The sequence below is a fragment of the Heptranchias perlo genome, chromosome 2 (genome assembly GCF_035084215.1).
Source record: "Heptranchias perlo isolate sHepPer1 chromosome 2, sHepPer1.hap1, whole genome shotgun sequence".
Taxonomy (NCBI): Eukaryota; Metazoa; Chordata; class Chondrichthyes; order Hexanchiformes; family Hexanchidae; genus Heptranchias; species Heptranchias perlo.
In genome coordinates this window covers 54751397-54768948 of record NC_090326.1, presented here as the reverse complement: position 1 = coordinate 54768948, position 17552 = coordinate 54751397, and positions in this window count along the sequence as shown.

Sequence of the window (17552 nt, the reverse complement as noted above, 5' to 3'; positions counted from 1 at the left end):
GTGCAGCTCCAACAACACTCAAGAAGCTCGACACCATCCAGGACAAAGCAGCCCGCTTGATTGGCACCCCATCCACCACCTTAAACATTCACTCCCTTCGTCATTGGCGCACAGTGGCTGCAGTGTGTACCATCCACAGGATGCACTGCAGCAACTTGCCAAGGTTTCTTTGACAGCACCTCCCAAACCCACGACCTCTACCACCTAGAAGGACAAGACAGCAGAGACATGGGAACAACACCACCTGCACGTTTCCCTCCAAGTCACACACCATCCCGACTTGGAAATATGTTGCCGTTCCTTCATCGTCGCTGGGTCAAAATCCTGGAACTCCCGTCCTAACAGCACTATGGGAGAACCTTCACACGGACTGCAGCGGTTCAAGGCGGCGGCTCACCACCACCTTCTCAAGGGCAATTAGGGATGGGCAATAAATGCCGGCCTCGCCAGCAACACCCGCATCCCATGAACGAATAAAAAAAATATGTTCAGCATTTAGATGCTAATATTGCACAGCATTTTCCCAGGCTAAAATCTCTACGTTGAAGAGGTCAGACTAAATTGTGAATCACAGTTTATATTTATAATTTTGATCTCTATTAGTCAGTTTAGTAGAAAAAGATGGCGATTCACTGAACGGTAGCATTGATGTAAAGTTTTATAAAGTATATGTATGCTTTTACAGAAAAAGACTGGTAAGATTGCCAAAGGCTCTGTCTGTACTGAAGAATTTTCAATCTCATTTTTCTTCAATTAATGTATCCATTTAATCGTATCATTATGAGGTCATTAAGACCACGATGAGCAGATCTTATACTAGAATATGCAAAAGAGATCTTATTACAGCGCAAGGTACCCTATTCCAATTTCGAACCCGCTGAATCATTCACCATGGACATTAATGCATGGCTAAGGATCAGCCATTTTAAATGATCTTAGATGATCATTTTGGTTCTGATCTGTTTGTTTCTTTCTTCTTCTTGGCAGTAAACGGATTTGATTATTTTCTGGATGCTAATTTTTTCCCTTCTTTACACTGACTATTTATGAACTTGGAATCAGTGTTTTAGTCTAAATGCCTTTACAAACAATTAGAAATTTCTGCTCAATTCAGCTCAACCATGTATTTACAATGACTGTTTGAATATGCTGTTTAAAGGAACAGAGAGCCAAGAGAACCTGAATGCATGGAATAGAACTAAGTGCTTTAATCAGCTAAAGGCCCTCTACCCCAACATAAAACAGTGAAATGTCCATTATTACCATTAACGATCATTTTGGAATGCAAGCTTTCAACATGCATTAATCTGCTGCTTTTATTGCATTCCATTGATCTTTTGGGCACAAAAAGAAGTCTTTCTTCTAATTCACCCTCAACTTTCAGAACTCACCGGGTGGCTGACTTCAGCCGAGAAAAACAACATAAAATAATGAAGGATATGCAGATGGTGAAAAATCCAGCCCACGTTGATGTACATGTTTATTCACAAAAGGTGCGCATCAAAAGCACCAAAAGTGATTTCAGGAAATGACCCACAGCCATTTCATGCTAGGTGACAGTTTTTTCATTCTGCTTCAGATCATTGTTTTCATTAGCATTTTTATCCCCAAAGTGCATCCATCCACTGTGCTATAACCTGAGGTTAGAAAGATTAATCCGTTGCCTTGGTTTTGCAGATACTTTCTCAGTTAGAGTTTGGCTAACTTTAAAACCTGAACTAAGGAAATGGGAAAATAAATCACCTAATGGAAACTTTAAAGCTTTTATCTTCAATCTGTAAATTGACCTCAATAGCCTCAGAGATTATGGGGTTTCAGGTTTATGCGAGTTTGAATACCACTAAAGCCTTTTACCTTATCCAGTACTTGTAAGTCAATCTTGTACTTGGCATTTAGGGTAGGTAGTTTTCATGTCACATGTCTCTTTGTGATAATAGCGTTTGTTTGGATCTATTTATTCTGACTTTGAAATATTAAAATTGTCAAACCAGGAACAGCCTGGTATATAATTTGTAATGGCCCAGAAATTGCTTAAAAAAGAACGGTGAGCTCAACAGCACACTCCGTTGTTAATGGTGAAATGGAGGAGCAAGTTCTGACGTTCGTACATGCGTGGTGAAACGCAGAAATCCCGAACTTGCTCCTCCTGGTTTGCTGGTGATAAGACAGCTTCGAATTAAATTTTGAATTTTTTTTTTACTTTTTCCTCTGTCTCTTTTATTTAATTTGATTATTTCCTACCCGATCTATTTTCCGCTGTCTATAATTGTTATTACAAATGATTATAATGTTGTACCTTTCACTTCCTGGATTTTACATTCCAGGTTGCAGAAATTGTTCGCAGCTTGTCAAAAATGCTGCGATCTGATTGGTCGAGGGGAAAAGCAATCTTCTCGCTTCTCCCATGGGTCCTAGCTTCACTGGAGTTAATGCTGGGCTCTTCTCCGCTTCCTATTGGAGGAAGTGTCCAAAGTAAAGACCGCGGTAAGTTTGTGGGTTAGTATAAATCTATGGAGCGGCGAGCAGTGTTGGTTTGTCACTTCAAGCAATTTCTAGGCCTATATCTTTCTACTGAAAAGTGGTCAGCAAATAAACACTAAGTTATATCAGAATGCCTGCAAAAAGCACATTGATGTTATCCTTTCTACTGGACAGTTAACTAAGGATGGCATTTGAACCATAAAATAATTGTTAATTAACACACTGATTGAAACCATATATATTTTATGTCAACCTGTTTCCGTTAAAAATTCCCATTTACAATGGAAACTGCCCATATGAATTTGTCACACTGTAATTACACCCTACCTCCAGTGGTGGTGCTGCAGCATCACAGTTTTGAATCTCCCAACTCCTCGGCCTGTACTGCAAAGAAACTCCTATGTGCCAACCAGCTTTTCTTCCCTGGCCACCAAACTGCCTTAAATTTTACTATTTAACTATGAATAATAACATAAAATCAAAATAATATTTAAAAATAAGGACAGAATACATGACGTTAAATTGGGGACTGAATTACATCTAACTATCCTGGTCCAGTTATCCTCTCCCTCTTAAACCTTGCTTCACCTGAAGACTACAATTGGCCTTGACTTCCTGCGTGCAATGCCTTGGGAGACCAACTAGTATATGTGTGTGTACATATATATATTTTTTTCGTAAGAGTAATATTCGCTGCTGGACAGGTCTGCCTATATCAGTGGGGATAATTCCAAATTCACTCCAAGGTACAGATATCTCCAAACTAAACCCATCTGAAGCTTTTCTGGTCTGACTAAGATTTGATTTGCAACAATGAAGTTTAAATCAACTAGTAGAATAGCAGTTCAATTCCATTCAAATCATGATTCGATTGTGGCAGACCAGTTTTTTCACAGTTTACCATGATATTTACCATTGGTGAAAAATTCTACTTGTACATACAGATACATAGAGAGGAGGATGATTCAAGGAGCTAATGTATCTCAAGAGTTGTAATAACATTGAGAAATCTTATGACATATTCACTTGTTGATGTGCTTATGGCTTGGAACACTTGCTAGGATATAGGGGTCATTTCCTGATTTGTGATCCCAACAGGGGGCTTTGCTCACCAGAAGCACACATTGGAAACTTTGGGTGGTGCATGTTTTTATGACCATTCAGTTAAATGGTTGGAAAATGACGTGTCATGTTTCCAATATGTGCTCTTGAAGGATGATGTTCGCTGCTGGAATTGCAAAGTCAGAAAATGACCCCATATGTTATTGTAAAGAGGTGTGTGAGAAAGAATTGGTGGCTGCCTTCACTTTCTCCTCCTTTGCTGTGTGGAGGTGGCTCGCTCCAATTCCCCTCTCCTCAGCTGCCACACTCTGAGGATCAGTTTTATCTCCTTCACATATTATAACACAATAATCCATTTGCTGGGGGTGAAACAATTGAACATCATAGAATCATAGAAAGTTACAGCACAGAAGGAGGCCATTCGACACGTCGTGTCCATGCTTGGCCTAGTAAACATTCACTAGGCCAAGCTTTAACCAGCAAAAAAGTTCAATTGTTGATTCCTGGTGTGAATCATTTCATGTAATGGAACTTAAAGAACATTCACCACATTAAAGATCATCTCTCTAGTACTTAACTCTTTCATCATATCATCCATTTGTTTTCGAACAAACCCAATGAATTTGCCTCTACTACCCTGCTTGGCAGATTATTTCAAACATGTATCACTTTTTGAGATGAAGACGTTATTGATATTGGTTTCAATTTACTTTCCACTAATTTTGTTTATCTCCTCTGTCCCTGCTTTCCTGACTTAATTTGAATAATCTGTTTTTGCGTTTTCTCTCTCTTTTAATATTTTACATACTTTGATGAGGTCCTCTAAAGCTTCTTTCCAGAGTGTTAAGCCAAAGCCGCTCTAATCTTTCCTCATAGCTCATCCCCTTTAGTTACTTCTGGAGTAACCAGATATATGAGGCATGTTATCTACACTGTAAATGTCTTAATAACGTATTCTCATTTATGCATTCATCTGTCCCGATTGATCTGGATGGACATTCTTATTTATAAAGAACTAAACTCATACGAAATAGGAATGAAAAAAAAATGTAGCGCTAACTGAAACTGAATATAATGTGAATTGGAATGGTACACTCAAGTAACCAAAGTTGCTCATTGTCGTGAGCATCAAAATATATTCTGAATCAGAAGTGACCTGAATTGTCCTTCTGAATTATTTTTTCAACAATATAAATTTTAACTAAAAAACTTTTTTCAAGTGCTCAAATATTTATTTATTTTCCCATCATGTACCAGCTGCTTTTACATATCACAATGACAAATCAAATTACTCAAATTGTGCATTATATAGTAAAACTAGCAAACTACAAAACGAGGACTATAGTGGTTCAAGAAGTCGGCCCACTGCCACCTCCTTAGGACAATTGGGGATGGAACTCAGAAATTTTGTGTATTCCACCACTAGTTTCTAACTGTTTGATGCAAGTCTATGGCTCAAGCCACGGCAGTAAATGTAAACATCTTTAAATAATGCATACGGGATCCTGGGCTTTATTAATAGAGGCAGAGAGTACAAAAGCAAGGAAGTTATGCTTAACCTTTACAGAGCACTGGTTAGGTCTCAGCTGGAGTATTTTGTTCAATTCTAGACACCAAACTTTAGGAAGGATGTCAGGGCCTTACAGAGGGTGCAGAAGAGATTTACTAGAATGGTACCAGGATGAGGGACTTCAATTATGTGGAGAGACTGAAGAAGCTGGGATTGTTCTCTTTAGAGCAGAGAAGGTTCAGAGGAGATTTGATAGAGGTGTTCAAAATCATGAACAGTTTTGATAGAGTAAATAAGGAGAAACTGTTTCCAGTGATAGAAGGGTCGATAACCTGAGGACACAGATTTAAGGTGATCGGCAAAAGAGCCAGAGACGGCATGAGGAAACATTTTTTTACGCAGCGAGTTGTAATGATCTGGAATGCACTGCCTGAAAGGGTGGTGGAAGCAGATTCACTAGTAACTTTCCAAAGGGAATTAGATAAATACTTGAAGCGAAAAATTTTACAGGGCTTTGGGGAAGAGCAGGGGAATGGGACTAATTGGATAGCTCTTTCAGAGAGCCGGCACAGGCACGATGGGCCGAATGGCCTCCTCCTGTGCTGTACTATACTATGCTACTGCTTATCTCTTGGCAGAGGGGGGTGGTGGTGGGTGGTGAAATTTGTTCTTGCCAGCAATTAAAAGAATATCAGGTGCTGTGTAAAACGGGTTGCTAATTTGCTATGAGCCCATTTTGGGCTACGAGTGAAGACCAATTTCACCCCCGGGATGTCTGGCATCTGGAAGGTTTAGCTGACAACAATGATGAATTTTAATTGGTTTGGTTTAGTGGAGGGTTTCTGATACCGACTGATCTTGAGGTGAGAGTGTGTCTTGCCTTGCATTGTGCAAAATGTGGGGTTGGTGATAGTAGATACACATTTGTCTTCCCTGACAGCCTAGGCAAATGCGTGATTCTCATTACTGAGATCAGCATCTCAAATACACAAATTCTACATACATGAAAGCTAAAATTCACCAGATATATGAGGCAGAGACAAAAATTGACCTTACTTGACCCAACTAGCTTTAACTACCCAGGTATGAGTTGGACCACAATGTAATAACATGCAAGAGCCACTCACTCAGTCGGGAAAGTACGTTTGAATCACACAGTAGTTTAAACTGGATTGAGAAGTATTGCTTTATTCAACCCAAATTGCATTAATTTTAACATATTCAGATATTTCAAATATCTGAAGTAAGACAAAGTTTGTAACTTATCAATTTCAACATTTCTTTTTGTTCAAATAAATAGAACAGTGCGATAAGATAGTTAAAAAAGCATACGGGATACTTAATAGAAACATAGAAACATAGAAAATAGAAGCTGGAGTTGGCTATTCAGCCCTTCGAGCCTGCTTTGTCATTCAATATGATCATGGATGATCCTCTATCTCAACACCATATTCCTGCTCTCTCCCCATACCCTTTGATGTCTTTTGTGTCTAGAAATCTATCCAGCTCCTTCTTAAATATATTCAGTGACTTGGCCTCCACAGCCTTCTGTGGTGGAGAATTCCACAGGTTCACCACCCTCCGAGTGAAGAAATTTCTCCTCATCTCAGTCCTAAATGTCCTATCCCGTATCCTGAGACTGTGACCCCTCGTTCTGGACCCCCCAGCCAAGGGAAACATCCTTCCTGCATCCAGTCTGTCTAGCCCTGTCAGAATTTTATATGTTTCAATGAGATTCCCTCTCATTCTTCTAAACTCGAGTGAATACAGGCCGAGCCAATCTCTCCCCATACGACAGACCTGCCAGGCCAAGAATCAGTCTGGTGAACCTTCGCTGCAGTTCCTCTATGGCAAGTATATCCTTTCTTAGGTAAGGAGACCAAAACTGCACACAATACTCCAGGTGTGGTCTCACCAAGGCCCTGTATAACTGCAGTAAGGCATCCTTGCTCCTGAACTCAAATCCTCTGGCAATGAAGGCCAACATACCATTAGCCTTCCTAACTGCTTGCTGCACCTGCATGTTTGCTTTCAGTGACTGGTGTACAAGGACACCCAGGTCCCTTTGTACATCAACATTTCCCAATCTATCACCATTTAAATAGTACTCTGCCTTTCTGTTTTTCCTTCCGAAGTGGATAACTTCACATTTATCCACGTTATACTGCATCTGCCATGTATTTGCCCACTCACTCAACTTGTCTAAATCACCGTGAAGCCTCTTTGCATCCTTCTCACAACTCATGATCCCACCTAGTTTTGTGAAGTCAGCAAACTTGGAAATATTACATTTGGTTCCATCATCCAAATCATTGTGAATAGCTGGGGCCCAACCACTGATCCCTGCGGTACCCCACTAGTCACCGCCTGCCACCCCGAAAAAGACCCATTTATTCCTACTGTGGCTGTGGAGGCCAAGTTACTGGCTTTGTAAATAAAGGCACTGAATACAAAAAGAAGGAAGTTATGTTAAACGTTTGCAAATCACTGGCTAGACCTCAGCTGTACAATTCTGGGCACCACATTTAAGGAGGATGTTGAGGGTGTTTACCAGGAATGAAGGATTTCAGTTATGTGGTTAGATTGGAGAAGCTGGGATTGTTCTCCTTAGAGCAAAGAAGGTTAAGGGGAGACATAATAGAGGGATTGAAAATTACTGGAGCATGTAGGGAGAAATTGTTTTCTCTGGCGAGTGGGTCGGTAACCAGAAGTCATTGATTTAAAATAATTGGCAGAAGAACTGGAGGGGAAATTAGGAGAATTTTTTTCATGCACAGGGTTGTTAAGGTCTGGAACGCACTACCTGAAAGGGTGGTAGAATCAGATTCCATAGGAAATTTCAAAAGGCAACTGGACATATATTTGAAGAGGACTGAATTTGCAGGGGTATGGGGAAAAACCTGGGATGTGGGGCTAAATTGGACAGCTCTTTCAAAGAGCCAGCACAGGCACGACGGGCTGAATGGCCTCCTTATGTGTTGTAAGATTCTATGATTCTAGTGTATGCATAGTGTCCCATTTATTGTTTTGTAATAGCAATGTAGAAGGTTATCCATGGTAGAGTGGCTATGTATCAGGTTTAGTGCAGTACGTTCTCCTTAATGTTGTCTGAATCTGTGTTAGGGTAGCAAGTATCTGCTCATGTCATCCATTTCAATGAAAGAATCATATTGAAAGCACAGGCAATAGGAAATCTCAAAAACATGGCAATGGTGGAGGAATCTCAGACAGGGAACATGTGAGAAAAAACATGCGTTATAATTTTCAAGCTCCTAAGATTTCAGGACAAGCTCAGAATCAGCAAGTAAGATGGAAGATCTCCTGGCAGGAAACTCCTAGGTCATGACCTTCCCAGACATGTCTTTGGAATTGCAAAAGCAAAGAGCCCAATTTGGTAATGTAAAGAAAACCTTGCAGAAAGGAAAGGTGAAATTTAGCCGACTACCTGGCACAAATGACAGTGAATGTCAGACGATACTCAAAACTTTTGAATTTTCAGGACTTGCTCCTAAAGGAGGTTGGCTTGGAGTTTCCTTTACATTTGCACCTAGATGCACACATAATCTGGGCACAAACAAATTACATGGCTTAAAAGATCGTGGAACTTTGGGCTTAAGTAAGATAACTACAATTTGCCCAAGTCTCCTCAATCTTTGACGGTCGTCAATGAAACCTTCCATCCGAATGAATCTCTGCCCACAAAAATAGCCATGCCCCCAACTCTCAAATGTGAGCATCTCCCAATTGCTCTTGTTGGTAGGTCTCTCAACATTGTGACCAGATTTTCAGGCGCAGAAGGAAATGGTCATTTTTCTAGTCTTTTAATTGCAATTTTTTGAGTGTTTTAAAATATACCCTTACTGATTAGCTGCTTTTTAATGCATTTTTATGGCAAAGCACATTTAACATTAAAAATTGTAATGCTTCTCCCAAGTTCTTAAATAATGCTGTGCCTAATGTGCATGAATGATGGTTAAATGAGTTGAAACTTTAAATTTTAAGGCTCGAGGAAGAAATATACTGGTGTAGGTTCACTGTTTCCTTGGGTCCTGATTGGTTACGCTAATTTATGCCAATTTACGCCCATTTTGAGTTTGGGTGTATTCTAATGCGATTGGGAGGATACTTGGGCATTTTTCGACATCGGCAAAATGGGCACAACTTCGGGCACAATTTGGGGTGCAACTTCTGGATTGCACCCACGGAGGAAACTCCAGGCCACTTAGGGTGCAAAACTTGGCTGAATTCTACTGATCATTTAAGGCTGCATAACAATACAGCTGTAGCGTCAGTGCAAAGTAGTCTCAGTTGCTTTGTTCTGAATTCAGGTTGAACCCTGAACATGTATTAGCACTACAATTTTGCACTGATACTAAAAAATTGTAATATTAATATACAGTCAGAGTCCATCCTGACTCCAGAGAGAAGCGCAATGAGATTTTCTCCTCCAGTTGTAGAGTAAATGCAGCCTAAGTTGATTCTGTAAATGAAAACCTAGTGGCAGGATTATATTGTGATGATGCACATCTCACTGAGAAAAATTAATGGTCCTGTAGTTATAATTCAAACTATTGGTTTTGATTTATCATTTGAAGTAATGTCAGGTTTATTGGGCATGGTCCTTAAATAAATGAAAATGTTCATTTATCATTTATATATCCTAGCTGAGTACAGTAAAAGATGAAAGGTAGATAGGCCCACTCCCAGGTTAATACTAATCCAGGGGAGAAAAGAAGCTATTTTGTAGAAAACACACATACCATTCAGGTTCAGTATTTAACAGGAGATGAATGAGACAGGGATCAAAGGAGGCCTTAAATCAGAGAAGAGGAAGAGTGAACCCAGACTATTGACTGAGAGGGGAAAGATTAGTGAAAGATAGTACTAGGTAAACAAGGCAGAAACAAAGGGTCTTATTAACTTTTAGGGAATTGGGTAGATTTCAGGAATTGGGGATAGTGAGAAGAGGTAAGTTAGGGAGCTATTGTACAGAAGTCATGCAAGCTGAGCTAACAGACTGGTAGAAGAGAATGGATCTTAGAGCAGAGGGAGAGGGAAGAGAGGAGGTGCAGGAATAAGGCAAAATGGAGGGGAAGCAGGTGATTAGGTGAGGGAATTAAAGAAGGTACAGCTTGTGAGAATAAATAAAGTAGAGGCACCTAGGGGACTGGTCAAAGTGCTAAGCATAAAATCATGTAAAACTATAAAATATCACAATTAGCAATACAAGAAAAGTATTGTAGAATGTTAAGTGGATTTGCCCAACCACAAGTCAAGGTTTTACAACATCTCAGTGAACTAAAAGCTGAGGCAACATTGCTTCAAGAAATAAACATCGAGGAAGTGGGATCATGCAGGATGTGGATCAGGCAGATCTACTCTGCCTTGTTTAATATAAAAGTATCTACAGGAACCCCACTCTGGATGAATGCGAGTATTCGAATGGATCAGAAACCTATCGGCTGGCACTGGAACTGTGGAAAATTTGCATAGAGAGGAACAGGAATTTAAGTAATTTCACCAAGCGCGTTCGGAGTTTTAACTGTCAAATTTTAGATACTTGAAAATTAGGCATAGAAACACAGAAACATAGAAAATAGGAGCAAGAGTAGGCCATTCAGCCCTTTGGGCCTGCTCCGCCATTCAAAATGATCAAGGCTGATCGTCTAACTCAGTACCCTGTTCCCGCTTTTTCCCCATATCCCTTGATCCCTTTAGCATTAAGAAATATATCCATCTCCTTCTTGAATACATCTAATGATTTGGCTTCCACTGCCTTCTGTGGTAGAGAATTCCACAGGTTCACCACCCTCTGAGTGAAGAAATTTCTCCTCATCTCGGTTCTAAATGGCATACCCCGTATCCTGAGACTGTGACCCCTGGTTCTGGACTCCTCCCTGCATCTAGTCTGTCTAGTCCTGTTAGAATTTTATATGTTTTGATGAGATCACCTCTCATTCTTCTAAACTCTAGTGAATATAGGCCTAGTCGACCCAATCTCTCCTCATACATCAGTCCTGCCATCCCAGGAATCAGTCTGGTAAACCTTCGTTGTACTCCCTCCATGGCAAGGACATCCTTCCTCAGATAAGGAGACCAAAACTGCACACAATACTGCAGATGTGGTCTCACCAAGGCCCTGTACAACTGCAGTAAGACATCCCTGTTCCTGTACTCAAATCCTCTTGCAATGAATGCCAACATACCATTCGCCTTCCTAACTGCTTGCTGCACCTGAATGCTCGCTTTCAGTGACTGGTGTACAAGGACACCAGGTCTCGTTGCAACTCCCCTTTTCCCAATCTATCACCATTCAGATAATAATCTGTCTTTCTGTTTTTACAACCAAAGTGGATAACCTCACATTTATCCACGTTATACTGCATCTGCCATGTTCTTGCCCACTCACCCAACTTGTCTAAATCACATTGGAGCCTCTTTGCATCCTCCTTACAGCTCACATTCCACCCCAGCTATGTGTCGTCTGCAAACTTGGAAATGTTACATCCGTTCCCTCATTCAAGTCATTGATATATATTGTGAATAGCTGGGGCCCAAGCACTGATCCCTGCGGAACCCCACTAGTCACTGCCTGCCACCTGGAAAATGACCCGTTTATTCCTACTCTCTGTTTCCTGTCTCTCAAGCAATTCTCAATCCATGCCAGTATATTCCCCCCAATCCCATGTGCTTTAATTTTGCACACTAACCTCTTGTGTGGGACCTTATCAAAAGCCTTCTGAAAATCCAAATATACCACATCTACTGGTTCTCCCCTATCTATTCTACTAGTTACCTCCTCAAAAAACTCCAGTAGATTTGATAAGCATGATTTCCCTTTCATGAACCCATGCTGACTTTGTCCAATCCCGTTAATGCCTTCCAAGTGTTCTGTTATCACATCCTTTATAATAGACTCTAGCATTTTCCCCACTACTAATGTTAGGCTAACTGGTCTGTAATTCCCTGTTTTTTCTCTCCCTCCTTTTTTAAATAGTGGGGTTGCATTTGCCACCCTCCAATCTGTAGGAACTGTTCCAGAGTCTATAGAATTTTGGAAGATGACCACCAATGAATCCATTATTTCCAGGGTCACTTCCTTTAGGCCCTGGGGATTTGTCAGCCTCTAGCCCCATTAATTTCCCTAGCACTATTTTTTTACTAATACTGATTTCCTTCAGTTCCTCCCTCTCACTAGACCCTTGGTTCCCTAACATTTCCGGGAGGTTACTTGGGTCCTCCTTTGTGAAGACAAAACCAAAGTATGTGTTTAATTGTTCTGCCATTCCTTTGTTCACCATTATGATTTCCCCCATTTCTGACTGTAAGGGATCTACATTTGTCTTCACTAATCTTTTTCTCTTGACATATTTATAGAAGCTTTTACAGTCAGTTTTTATGTTCCATGCTAGTTTACTCTCATACTCTATTTTTCCCCTCTTAATCAATCTCTTTGTTCTCCTTTGCTGAATTCTAAACTGCTCCCAATCCTCAGGCTCGCCGCTTTTTCTGGCATTTTTATATGTCTCCTCTTTGGATCTAATACTATCCCTAATTTCTTTTGTAAGCCACGGTTGAGCCACCTTTCCTGTTTTATTTTTGCGCCAGACAGGAATGAATAATTGTTGTAATTCCTGCACACGTTCTTTAAATATTAGCCATTGCCTATCCACCGTCATCCCTTTTAGTAAAGTTCCCCAATCTATCCTAGCCAACTCACACCACATAGTTTCGTAATTTCCTTTATTTAGATTCAGGACCCTAGTTTCGGATTTGACTACTTCACTCTCCATCTTAATGAGGAATTCTATCATGTTATGGTCGCTCTTCCCTAAGAGACCCCGCACAACAAGATTGTTAATTAATCCTTTCTCATTGCATAAGTACTGAAGGATATGTTTGGAGTGACAAGCATCCTAAACAGATAGAACATTTCAAAAGAAAAGAGGTACATCAGCCTAATTTGTAGCAAAAACATACAACCTATTCAGTGAAACACGGGATGAGATAGTAGAAATGGTCCAACAGATATGGTCCAGGGAATCTCGCTTTGATTCGTTCCAGTGTCCAATAAAGACATGACTCTGATTTAGGCTGCATTTACACCCTAACTAGTGTAAATGTACTGTGAGAGAGAAAATGGTACCTCAAAAGCCTGAATTATATCCATGTAGATTGCACCTACCTCCTCACCATAGTTATCTGTGATATTGTGAGCTCCAACTCTGTCTTATAATCTTTCTGCATTAGCATAAATTTTTAACAGTGATCCTGGTGAAAATTGGAAATTCAACAGCACTGCCGAGTAAGCAAGACAACCAATTTTCTCTGCAGCAAAATTGAAATGTTCCAGACAATCTGAAACATTTGAGAGATTTGGTGACCAGAGGCCATAGAACAGTAATCCAGCAAGGAGTTAGTGCCTTGAAAAGAGGAGAACAGCTTCAGTATGAGGGAGGAGAAACAAAAATAAATCACTCGATTGAATTACGAGGCCAGGTCTCCTTCCCCTTTTCCCTTGCATCCACTTTGAACCAGTAGGTTCACTCTAGTGAATAGAGTGAACTTATATAGCCAAGTGAAATAGGATAGATGCACTGAGCACTCCAATCTTTTCCACAACTCAGACCACCACAGGGACATGCATACAATATCATGCCACTAACAGTAAAGTTACAAAATTGTCCATTTTTTTTGATAACGCTCCTGTGAAGCGCCTTAGGACGGTTTACTACATTAAAGGCATTATATAAATGCAAGTTGTTGTTGTTGCTGGCACGAGAGACACAGGGATAGATTTCCCCTCACCGAGCAGATGTCAGTTGGCCAGCCCGATAATCCCAGAGGGAGGCCTAGTCCGTTTTGATGGCTGGGCTTCATTAACATTGGGCAGGCAGGCTGCTGGCGGAATTCAAGCACCCCAAGGCTCCAGGCCTCTGAAATATCGGGTGGCCTGGACGGCTTCCAGATCGGAAGGAGGTAAGTCCATGGGAAAGTGGGGAAAGCCGGAGCGGCAGCGGCCCAGACTGGTTTTGTGGAGGTCGGAGGAAGCACTCCTGCTCTTCCCGGCCCCACAAAAATAAAATCAAACTTACCTGTTGGTAAGTTGGGCTCCTCTTCTGCCCAACTGCCAGCTGATACTGTGTGGAGCATGCACAGTGCACACACCGCCCGGTTCAGTCATAAAATAGCATGGGGGACCTATGGACGTCACAGGATCTCGAATTAAATACCTAAATCAGCTTTGCTCTATTCAGGTGTCTGTCCGGGCTGACTATTTCCCGGACCGTGGCAAAATGCAGATGGCCATAGTGACGGCGGATATGGGACAGTAATTTTTTCTGCACCATTTTCAGCATGCTACCTCTCCATTTCCTCAAACTTCAGCACATTCTTATTCATTTAATGTGCTTTACATACACCAGTACTCTAGTATAACAAAGACACTAACATTTAATGTAGTCCACCTACTAGTTCCCACTACATTAACATAATGTCAGCAACACAATTATCATCACTTCGCATGACAGGTCCCTTGCACATGCTGATGACTATTTTTATATTAGCTCAAGCGTTTTGTTGGTTTTTTTTGTACCTATTGTGAATGACAAGGGAGGTTTTGCGATGTGGACTCCTGTCCAGTTGGAACTTGTTCAAATTCAAACTGCTCAATTATCTGAGACGGGATTTTCATCAAACCAACATTGGGTTGATTTGAACTCACTGCCCAGTCAGTGTTCTAGCAGCTGTGTCATCTAGACTAAATGAAACTGTTTTCAAAGGATTTTTAGCTTGAATTATATTTGGTATTAATATGAGGCATTTAATAAAGGTGATCCAACACATTAAGAATTTTTTTCCTACGTCATTGTTTTATTTTTATGGTGATTAAAAGATACTTTAATAATTGTTTGTTGTGCTTGTCAAGGTGAAAAATATGCATGCTTGAAAAATGGATACTTATTCACCTTTTGAATCCAGTGTCAACAGCAAGCACTTCCACATCAAGAACAGCAGTGCTTAGTTAAAGGACTTGGCTTCCTCTATACTGTTCCTACAATGTAACTTAAAACCAGTGGCAAAGAGCACCGACCCTGCAGTGCTATGTCGTTTAAATTTCCCATTTGAGCCATGGTTCTTGGCTCTCTGAAAGACCAACAATTTAGAGAGAACTTTATTATTTAACACCGTGCAATAGAAGTGCATATCGAGAATTTGAATGTGGATGTCAGCACCCCTAACTTGCCTGCATGATGTTCTGTCCATTAATTTTCTAGGTTCTATATGGATAAGGGATAATTAGATGTTATTTGAACTGCTGTATGCATACTTCTTACTGTGACTGCAGATTAATATTGGACACCTTACATTGCACACTGAACAACACTTATATATCCACCCATTTTCAAGTCAGATTCTAAGAGATTATTTTTTCCACATATTTTTAAACTGCAGTTGATTTGAGTAGAAAGAAAGAACTTGCATTTATATGGCGCCTTTCATGACCTCAGGATGTCCCAAAGCGCTTTACAGCTGATTAAGTACTTTTCAAGTGTAGTCACTGTTGTGATGTAGGAAACGCGGAAGCCAATTTGCACCCAGCAAATGAGATAACTCAGCTCCTCAGCATCAATACTTACTGATGCCTGAACTCAAGGCTTATTAATTATAAACTGCAAGATCCAGAATTCAGTGTATCTGTTGTAGCAGTTAATAAAATGTAAGATGACCCATCTTTCTTTTTTGTGCTCATCAAGGCAAGGAATGCTACACTAGGAAATCAAACTCTTCCCATTTTAGGCACCAAGTATCAGCATCAAGCACTCCTAGGTTGAGAATAGCATAGAGCACACTCTACCCTGCCCCAAACAATGTACTTCATTCCTAACCTTAGAAGAGCAACCCCGACTGTACCAGGATGATATTAGGGGGAATTTTAACCTGGCAGGACAAGGGCAGGGGTTAAATTCTTAAAAATCTGAATTCCAACCCCAACCCGCCATGAATGCGCCCAATACTGGTTTAACCGGGGCGATCTGGGGGGCGGGTAAGTATGCCTCAGATTTTAGCAGTCTTTTAGATTTAACAGCTGCGGGGAAGGTTTCCCAGGGCTCAGGAAAACCGGCAGCTAAAGGGAGATGATCACTGCCAGATCCAACAGGTTAGTGCTTTTTCAGCCTTGTCTGTGGGCCAGAAGGAGCAGGAGTGCTGCCTTCCAGCCCCCCAAGGTAACGTTCTGCCGTGATCTTCCAACCCCCCCACCCTACTCCGCCCACCAATCCCCCCACCACCACGATCTCCAGGCCGACCTGTGATCTCCACTCCCTCGTGATTCGATTCCGACCCGCAATCTCGTCCGCCCCTTCGCGAAATCCTCCCCGCGATCTCTTTCCCCCTGTGATCTCCCCCCGCGATCTCACCCCCCACGATCTCACCTTTGCGATCTCTTCCTCCCCCCGCGATCTTCTCCTTGCGATCTGATGCCGACCCGCGATCTCACCCTTGTGATCTCTTCCTCCCCCCGCGATTTTCCCCTCGCGATCTGATGCCGACCCGCGATCTCACCCTTGCGATCTCTTCCTCCCCCCGCGATCTTCCCCTCGCGATCCGATGCCGACCCGCGATCTCACCTCCCATGATCCCCCCCACGACACCCCCCCACCCCCCGCACGATCTTTTTCCCCGCAATCTCTTTCCCCAACAATCTCCCCCACCACCCCCACAATCTCTCCATCCCTCCGTCCCTCCTCTCTGGTCCCTGGCTGCGGTACGCCTTCCCGCCTGACAGCCAGCCGGCCTCTCAATCTGGCCGGCCGCCGGCCGGGAAACGGAGAAAAAAAATTCAAATGAGGTCGTGCCATTAAGTTCGGCAGGACCTCTGTGTTCCCCGTATTTCCGGTCACTACAAGTTGCTCCTGCTCCCTCTCTGCCTTCCCGTAAATATCGGGGCCATTTCTTCCATTTTCTACACCTTGTAGCCTCTCAAAGTGAGACTGCCAGTTTGTGAGAAATTAGATGCAGTTTTGTGTTGTCAGCCCAGGCTCATTAGAAAGTAGATTGAGGATACCCAAACTTATTTCACATAGAACCCTTAAACCAGCAGATAAAGCAAACTTTGATTCCATCAACTTTGACTGAATTTGAGGTGAAAAGCCAGTTTCTAACTCACTGCACCACCAGTTCCCCAGATTACTATCCTATAGAACAAAAATTTTGTATACATTTCTACCCTTATGTATCCTACAAGTGCTTGCATTAATAGTTGTTAATCACAGAGTGTAATGACCCATTGATGGAACATGTTCAGCTTTTCATATTTGGAAATCTCATACATGTACAGCATTAACTACTGTACAAATACAACCTGGTTAAGTTTATTTTGGTATCCCTTTTTTGTTTTATTTCTGCCACCTCTCTTTTGGATGTTCCAATGGCAGGTGCCATTTCTTGGATGAGAAGGTAAGTAACCGATCTACAAGCTTCTGTCAATGCAGTTCTG